This window comes from Drosophila subpulchrella, unplaced genomic scaffold, assembly GCF_014743375.2.
Source record: "Drosophila subpulchrella strain 33 F10 #4 breed RU33 unplaced genomic scaffold, RU_Dsub_v1.1 Primary Assembly Seq15, whole genome shotgun sequence".
Taxonomy (NCBI): Eukaryota; Metazoa; Arthropoda; class Insecta; order Diptera; family Drosophilidae; genus Drosophila; species Drosophila subpulchrella.
In genome coordinates this window covers 3,414,155-3,423,649 of record NW_023665489.1, presented here as the reverse complement: position 1 = coordinate 3,423,649, position 9,495 = coordinate 3,414,155, and positions in this window count along the sequence as shown.

Genomic DNA, 9,495 nt, shown 5'->3' with positions numbered 1-9,495 from the left:
AGGACTTAAGCTACGTCTTTTTTTGTAAATAATCATTCTATTAACCGAATGTGCATGCGAATCGAAACGTTTTCACCACGTAAATTCACCAAATCACCGTTTTGATAAACTATGCGTATAGATAGTGTGCTTATTTCGTCAAAGTTGATTGGTAAATAAATTAGGTTATGTGGTGTCACTGTCATTTTATACCCAGGCGGAACATTAATGCCAAACTCATGTAATGTATGATTCGGTGTATTATCTGCATATGAACCGCTGATTATATTACATTCCAAACGAATTGTATTAATTTTTAATATGTTCACGGTCTGATCTGATCGATAGGTTTTTGTAGGACGTGGTTCTAGTACTTTTTGATGGAAACCAAACAGTTGTCCAACCGATCTTTCCTTATTAAAGTAAACTGACTCTCGCATGGTAGTTATTTCAACTTGAAGTGTATTATTATTACTTTGAATTTTAAATGTATTTTTAAGGTTATAGTCTTTAAGTTTATTGTAAATGAAATCGGTGATATCATTCAAATCATATGATCCAGTTGGAATTGTAATAACCTTATCACCCATGTGGAACAGGCTATTTTTTTCATCAATATTTGGAATCGAATTATACATATTAAAATCGATAAGAGCGCACTCATATCGACCATTCAATTCGATAGGCGGAAAAAAGTTTGTATTTATAATGGAACTATTTCCGTTCAAGGATAATGCAAGTGATCTAGACATATTGAAATCTCTTGATAAACTGTGGGATTGTAAGTATCTAACCAAGCTTTATATTGAAATTACTCCTTAAATCATTATAAATTGATCAAATCTTTTTCTGTATCTTCCGTTATCCTTGCTAATTAATAGGAATCCGTGCTTGTCCTCCCAACATTTTTGACAAATTTTCACAAATGTTTCATAATTCATATCAGTGTTAATCAAACAAAAACACCTCTTAACGAGGTAAAAAGTAGTGGGGAATGCGCCTTTAACAAAAATTTCTGATATCAACAATTGTGATGAAAAATGATATTACATTCGATAAAATAAATAAACTATATTAAATTTATGATTTCCGCCCGCAACAGTAAATAATTATATACCTACACGAAATTTTTCTGTTGTAGCGTGCCGAATACATAAATTTAATATTTTATCGATATATTTTATATTTTATTTTATTTTATATTTTATCGAATGTAATATCATTTTTCGTCACAATTGTTGATATCAGAAATTTTTGTTAAAGGCGCGTTTGCCACTAGTTTTTACCTCGTTAAGAGGTGTTTTTGTTTGATATCAGAAGTTTTTTTTTTGCACAAGACCTTAAGTACCCCAATACCATGACTAAGAGTCGTCCCCATGAATATTAAACTTTTTAATAACAAGTTTTATCGCTTCAATTACCTATTTTAATAGCACAAGGTTGGAATCTCAAGGGCTGTATAGTTTCAGATTCCAAGAAAAACCTGTCGTTTCTTATATTTCCCGCCGAACTAGCGGGTTTTTCCAAAGTGGTAGAACAAATAGATCAAGTTTCCTATTTCAATTAGCTTAATGCAATTAAAGGACCCTAAAACCATAACAGATTTTCCGTTTGAAAAAATCTAATAAGAATATTTTTCATCAAATTGGTTTTTTTCTTGTTTATTACAATAAGAATGAAATATTTCGTATACGGAGCTGAAACGAGTTGCACTTTTTATCGCTTAATATCTTCCAAACGGTAATTTTTAAGGCAAAAAATGTTATAGATCAAAGTTGAGGAATATCAAGGGCTATATGATTTAAAATTTAAAAAGAAATCGTTCGACTCAATTTTGAGAAAATAGTCAAAAAGCGGTTTTAAAAAATAACTTTTTGTCATAACTCTAAATCTATTATATTCAGACATTTTTACTATATAAAGAGTATAAAGCAAATCAAATTATCTTTTCAGAGATATTTAGCACGTTTCTGTAGCATTAAGTGTTTAGATACTATACGCATTTAAAATCGGGCTTTTTTTTTATTTTCCGCTAAACTAGCGGGTTTTTCCAAAAGTCGTAGAACAAACGTTATCTATTTCAAGCTACTTTATACACCCATAGTGTTTTCAAAACCCTAAAAACTAAGATGGGATGCATACAAACCCACAAACAAAGGGACAAACATTTTCATTTTGGGAAGAAGAAAATCTTATTTTTTGAATTACTTCTGAACGGGACATCGGATTTCAACAAATGAGGTGTCATTCGACGCTTATTCTCAGTAAGAATAAATTTAGCTAAACAGCCGGGGGTTTTTAGCTTCAACGTATCCAGCAGCTCCAATTTTCTAAAATTTTACTTTTACACTTTCACCGCCTTTTCTCCCAAACAAATCTATATTTAGAAGTTCTTGGTATGCAATCTTCTTGGCTTTTGCGATACCTTTCGATTGGTGTATCGGACCATAATGGCAGATTTTCAATTCTGCGGCTATATATAGTAGTTGTCTTCGCACGCTCTCTTGCGCGCTTCGCCACTACGTGTACTGCCGTCCACAGTGATAGTTGTCTTCGCACGCTCTCTTGCGCGCTTCGCCACTACGTGTACTGCCGTCCACAGTGATATGGTCCCGATATATATGCCGCATATTTAAATCATCCTGTTTAAACATTATAATAAAGTTGGCATTGTCACGAATCAGATGTTTAGGTATATGACTATACGTTTGACATAAATAAAAAGAGTCGATATTTTTATGTCGACCCATACAAAAATAAGATCTTATGTTATCTTGTTTTTCACAAGCAACGTCATCGAATATCATAATGGAACTGTTTTTGGCTTCACTGGGGTCTAGTACACCCTCATTATGGGAGAATTTCTCCAAGTACTCATATTTAGGTTGATATAAACTTTTTAAAAATATATAAGCATTTTCGAAATATAATCCATTAGGACTCTCTATTAGACTTAACGTGATATTAGGTTAGTTTAGGTTAGGTAGGAGTGGTTGAAGATTAAATATTAGTCCCCTCACTTAGGCCACAACATGATATTAGTTTTACCACAATTCGAAGGCCCAACAATTAGAGCCCTTATTGTGTTCGGTAAGAGAGCACTATGTCGTGGCGGTAGATTTTTCTCGTTTTCATCGTTTTTGACTTATTAAACGCATCTTTTAATCTAATGTACCTCATTCAATGAGAAATCTTCGATGATTAAACATCAATAAAATGGGGAAACGTTTTTATAATCGCATCAGTAGTATTTTTAATTGTAAACACGGTGGTGGTCTTGTCGATAAGCTAATCAATACATTACCGTTTGAAGCCCATATTCCGGGATATAATTTTTGTGGACCGGGTACAAAGTTACAAAAACGGTTGGAACGCGGTGATCAAGGAATAAACCCATTGGATGAAGCTTGCAAAGAGCACGATATTGCATATTCTCAAAACAAGGCATTGAGTGAACGACATAGGGCAGACTCCATATTAATTGTCAAAGCCTGGTCGCGTGTCAAGGCACCAGATAGCAGTCTTGGTGAAAAAGCAGCAGCATACTTTGTTACAAATAGGTTAGGTAGGTTAGGTTAGGGCGGCTGTCGGACTATAGTCCGACACACTTAGACCTCAATGGGTCCGTTGTGATACCGCATGATCTCGTTTCTTCCTTCTCTAGGGTCCCGTTTCTGGTAGTTTCAGCTTGTGTTAAGCTGATCAGCATGTCTTCCACCCGGAAGATTTAATAAAGGCACTTATGCTTTTGAGATTAATCTCCGATATTTCGGTAAGATCGTCGATGAAGGGGCTTCCTAAGTGTTTCAGTCTGAGTCTGCATAGGGCTAGGCAGAAGCAGAGAAGGTGTTCTACCGTTTCCACTTCTTCCTCATCCCTACAGCTTCTGCAGAAATCATTTTGCGGGGCTTTTAACCTGCCGGCATGCGCGCCAACAAGCCAGTGGCCTGTAAGAGCTCGGATCAGCATGCCACACTCTGTGCGGCTGAGCTTGAGTAACTCCGAGGTTTTTTTGTTGTTTATCATAGGCCATGTCTGGTGAGAGATGCGACACTGTGGTGCGTTTTGCCAATGGGTGTTGGCTAGTGTGTTGAAGTGGTTTTTTATGTTTAGCTTGCAAGTAGCCATGGGCATACCGACATTTTCCTCTCCTGGTAGGAGAGGCTTGGTGGTGCCCTGCCTGGCTAATTCGTCCGCTATGCAGTTGCCTACGATGTCCCGGTGACCCGGAACCCATATTAGGCTGATAGTAAACTGATTTGCCATCTCGTGGAGAGATCTGCGACAGTCTGCTATTGTACGAGAGTTGGTGTTTGTCGAGTCGATCGACTTTATAGCCGCTTGGCTGTCACTATATATGTTTAGGTATCCTCTCTGGAGGCTTAGGTTCCTTAAACAGGTTAGTGCTTCTTTTATAGCGTGGACCTCCGCCTGAAAGACGCTACAGTGGTCCGGGAGCCTGGATGACTTCCTGATATCTAATTGTTCGGAGTATACACCTCCGCCGACGTGTCCTTCTAATTTGGAGCCATCTGTATAGAAACAGATTGCGTCCGTCGTGCCCGGTCGGCCCTGTTCCCATTGCTCTCTATCAGGAATCAGGGCCTCAAAGGGTGTGTGACTGTATTCAATAGATTTGCATAGATCCGTGATTTTCGGAATCGATTTATCATGCTGGAGAATTTTAGCATGGCCATATAATTGGGCTTTTCATTGCCCTGTGTCCCTCAGTCGAATAGCTGCCGATTTGGCCCTTTCCATGCCTGCTAAGTCCAGGCTAGGGAGGTTCAAGATCGCATTCAGCGCTTCATTCGGGGTGGTTCGAAGGGCTCCACTAGTACACAAAGCCGCCATTCGCTGTACTTTGTTTAGAGGAGTCAGTATGCATTGTTTGTGTAGGGCGGTCCACCACAGAGCCACTCCGTACAGTAGGATTGGCTTGACTACCGCTGTGTATATCCAGTTATCTATTATTGGGGATATGCCCCATCTTAGCCCGATTGCTTTTTTACAGAAGTAAAGTGCAATGGTCGCTTTTTTGGTTCTCTCTTGGTTGTTTAAGCCCCATTTGAGGCGTTTATCTAGTACTAACCCCAAGTACCTGGCGTGATCGCTAAGGGAGAGATTACAATTGTTTAAAATGGGTGTGTTAAGTTGTGGAATTTTGTACCTATTCGTAAATAGAACAAGTTCTGTTTTCGAGGGATTTACCCCGAGTCCGTTCGCTATCGTCCATTCCGACAGCATTTTAAGTTTTGCGGTCATAAGATCGCAAAGTGTTTGTGGATATTTTCCATTAAAGATGATGGCGACGTCGTCTGCGTATGCCACGACATTACAACCTCCTCCCTCCAGAATCCGCAGTAGTTTATTTACTGCGATATTCCACAAGAGGGGTGCCTCTGTTCACTAGTCTAGTCTGGGTTGAGGTCCCTAGTGTGGCTGTGACCATTCTGCCTATCAGCAATTTATGGATTAGCCTCACCATTGGCGGCTCAACCCCTAGTTCTGTGAGTGATTCTGTTATAGCGGTGGGAAGCACGTTATTGAAGGCTCCCTCTATATCCAGGAAGGCGATCAGTGTGTATTCCTTGATGTTGAGTGATTTCTCGATGCTGTTTACCACCAAGTGTAGGGCCGATTCGGTTGACTTACCTTTGGTGTAAGCGTGTTGTGCTTCTGATATTTGTGTCGGGTTTACGGTGGCCCTTATGTGTAGGCTTATCATTCTTTCAAAGCTCTTAAGCAGGAATGATGTTAGGCTTATTGGCCTAAAATCCTTTGCTGTGGTGTGAGTGGCCTTCCCTGCCTTGGGAATGAAAACCACCTTTGTTTCTTGCCATGTTGTTGGTAGTTCTCCTACCGCCAGGATGGATTGGAAGATTTTTTTCGACCAGTTAATGGCTATTTGTCCTGCTTGCTGGATGTGAGCCGGTGTTATTCCGTCCGGTCCCGGTGATTTGTATGGTTTGAAACTATGAATGGACCATTTCATGTTGCGGTCTGATAGGAGTGGATCTATTTCGATTCCCTCTCCTGCTCCTCTTTCAGGTGGATGACCTGCTTGTTTGCTCCCCGGGAAGTGAGCGTCTAGGAGCAGGTCCAAGGACTCTTTACTGGAGTCTGACCATGATCCATCTGCTTTTTGAAGATAGCCCAAAGGCGCGGCTGTCTTAGAGAGTATTTTCCTGAGCCTTGCGGCATCAGTTGTTTTTTTTATGTCAGAGCAGAAGGTCTGCCATGCCGTTCGTTTTGCTCTTCTAATGGCTTTTTTGTAGGAGGCTAGTTCAAACTTGTAGTTCAGCCAGTTGGTGTCCTCATTTCCCGCCTTTGCTCTGTTAAACAGGCATCTGCAGTTGGTTCTGAGGATAGATAGTTGTTGGGTTCACCAGGGGGGTTTTTTCCTTCCTCTTGGTTTCTCTGTGGGGCATGCCACTTTGAAGGCAGTGTTGCATGCCTCTGTGAATTTGTATACTGTTTCGTCCAGCTCATGTGGGTTTGTGATGCTTTCTGACGGTTCCATGGGGAGGATATTTGTCAGAACTTCTTTGTACCTGTGCCAGTCCACTCGTCTGGGGTTGGCGAAGCTGACCGGCAAGGGCGAATCAAGGGACAATACGGTTTCTATGAATCTATGGTCCGAAAAGGAGTGCTCGTCAGAGACTGCCCAGTTTTTGACTGCGCCTACGAGTGAATCTGATACCAAAGTTAGATCTATGATCGTTTGGCAAGCTTTAGTTATGAAAGTAGGGGCATTGCCCCTATTGCATAAGAATAGGTTCGAATTTAGAATAAAATCAAAAAGAGACTCACCTCTGTCGTTGTTGTTTGGGCAACCCCACTGGGTGTGATGGGCGTTGGCGTCACAGCCTATTACCAATCCGTTTTTGAGCTTTTCGCATTCCTCTGCTAGTCCTCTGACCAGCGCATCTGGGGGGTTTTCCTTCTCAAAGGCCAAATAGGCCGATAGAACTCTTATAGAGCTACTCTGCAGCTCCAGGCTTACTGCGGTGTTGTCTCCGTTGCTGTAATTGCGAAGTAGAAATATACTAATATGCCTTTTGGCTAATATGCAGGTTCGAATTTTACCTTCTTTGGGGTCAAGCATAAGCTTGTATTCCTTTGTTCCTAGTCCAGCAACCTTGCCTCCTACAACCCAAGGTTCCTGTACGAGGACTAGGTCGGCTCCGCCTTCTGTCAGGCGAAGCAGAAGTGCAGCAGACGCTGCTTTACTGTGGTGAAGGTTTATTTGTAGAAGTCTTAATGACATCTACAGCTTCAACCTCCACCACAGTGACGTCGGCCTCCTCTGTGTCGCTGAGGTCCACGTCCTCGATTGCCGGTCCGAGCGCACGCATCTCTCTGCTTAGCGACGAATCGGTAGAGTAGCCGTCCTCCGGCGCACCAGGTGCCTCCAACTCCTTAGCAAGCACCTGCTCGGCTGGGTTGCCGGCAGAGCTGCTAGCGGCGTTGGAGTCGCCCTTATACACTTTGATGTGTATCGCACTGAACCCGAAGTTCAGCACTCCACGAGCAGTCTCGATCGAAGCTACTGACTCCTTGTTCAGGACCAAAACCGCCTGGTTGACATCCCCTTCATGCTCCTCCACCTTGACGACTTTCCAGTCCTTCGTGGGGAGGTGCGGGTTGCATTCTTGCAACATGAAGAGGATGTCCTCCGGCGTCTTGATCGCTGCTGGAAGCCAGATCCTGGCTCGGGGTCTACTGGGGACATCGCACCAGTCAAGCGCAACAATGTTCGCCCCTTCGTAAACCTCGCCGAGCTTGCTTGTCGCCTCTTTGTACATATCAGCCGACCGCTGACTGTCGCATGCTACCACCTTGACGCTGCCCTGGTACCAGTCCATGCAGCAGGGCGAGGTGCCTGGCTTCTCTCGTACCATGCGCAGGCAAATGAGGGAAAGGTGGGACTCCACTGCCTTCCACTTGTTTCTGGGGATCCTGCCCTCCGGATTTCCCCTGTCAATCAGGCCAAGTAATACACGATTCTTCGTGATTTCGGCGAAAGAGACCGATGGCTGGATCTTAGATCTCTTCGCCGATGGCCCGGGTAGTTCGAGGGATCGCTGCCTTTTCGCCTGAGTCGCCTCTTGAGTGGGCTTTTCCTGCCCGTAGTTTGGGAGCACCTTCCTTGCCCACTCTACCTTCTTTAGCCATTCAGGCGAAGGCGTGGCAACGGTGCTCCTGGTGTGTGAGCGCAGAGTCTGGGCGGCAGTCCGCCTTTCTGCGTATGTATATTTAGCACCAGCGGGTGGCCCGAGCGCCTTGGCAGTGCCTACCGTTGCTTTCGGCGCAGATGCGCACGTAGCGGAGGCGTTTGCGGTTGGCTTTCTGCCACCCATCATCCCCAGTTTGGGATGCGGCCCTTTCTGGGCCGTGCTGGTATGGAAGGTGGAACCAGTGTTCGTCTTATCCATTGGATTTTTAAGAGTACCCGTCTCTATGTTTTTTGTTTTTTTGTCTTCTGTTTTTTGATCCATAATTTGGTCCCACGAGTTGCGGAGAAGGGGAAAAGTCCGCCCGGGCAGAGATCCGCGATGCCCGGGTAAGGCGATAGTTAGAACAGGGGGTCGCCACGTCCCTGAGCACACCGTTTGAGACTGGGCTATTTTTGATCCGGGCCTCCAGCCAGGCTGACTCTTGGCACGGTACGTATTACACCGTAGTCCGGCCCGGAGTGAGATGTTGTTTAGGAGGGGAGTTGGGTAGGTGTTGTGTTGGGAGTGGGTTTGTGTAAAGCAACTATTTAGATGCGGCTGAACAACTCGCATCGTCGGTATTGCTTCGTTGCAAAATACCCGCTGGCTGTCCGGGACTGTTTATTTACTGGGGTTTCCGTCCACGGTACCGTGTTTGACTTATCCCACCAGCTTATTCACAGTTGACCTCGAGAGAGGTCGTCCGCTATCCGCAACTTGCGACCCGCTCGGTTGCCCCAGCTAGGCGACTTTGGAACCATCTCACAAGTTCCTCAGCCGAGTGTTACAAATATAATGAAAGCCATGAAAAAATTTGGTATGGGATTGAATAAAACGGAAATGAAAGGAAGGGAAAAGATATTGAAGAATAAAATGAAGAAGACAAACCTTTCGACTGTTATTAATGTTGCTACTAAGACATTAAGAAAACAAAAACCATTAGACATTATGAGTGCAATTAAAGATGCACGTAAATCAATTCATCAATCAATGGGCTCTAAGAAAAATGTTAAAGTACCTCGTGTAATTAATGTACCCAAAATTGGAGGTTTTCTACCAATCGTGCCGATCTTGACAGCCCTCAGTGCTCTTGGTAGTTTAGCAAGTGGTAGTGCAGCAATTGAAAAAACAATTAACAATGCGAGAATGGCTAAAGAAGATATGGAGGAGAAAAAAACGTCACAACAGGAAAATTGAAAGTGTTGCCGTAGGAGAAGGATTGTATCTCAAGCCCTATAGAAAGGGTTATGGTTTCTTTCTTAAGCCCTATAGTAAGGGGAAAGAAATTAAGAAGCGA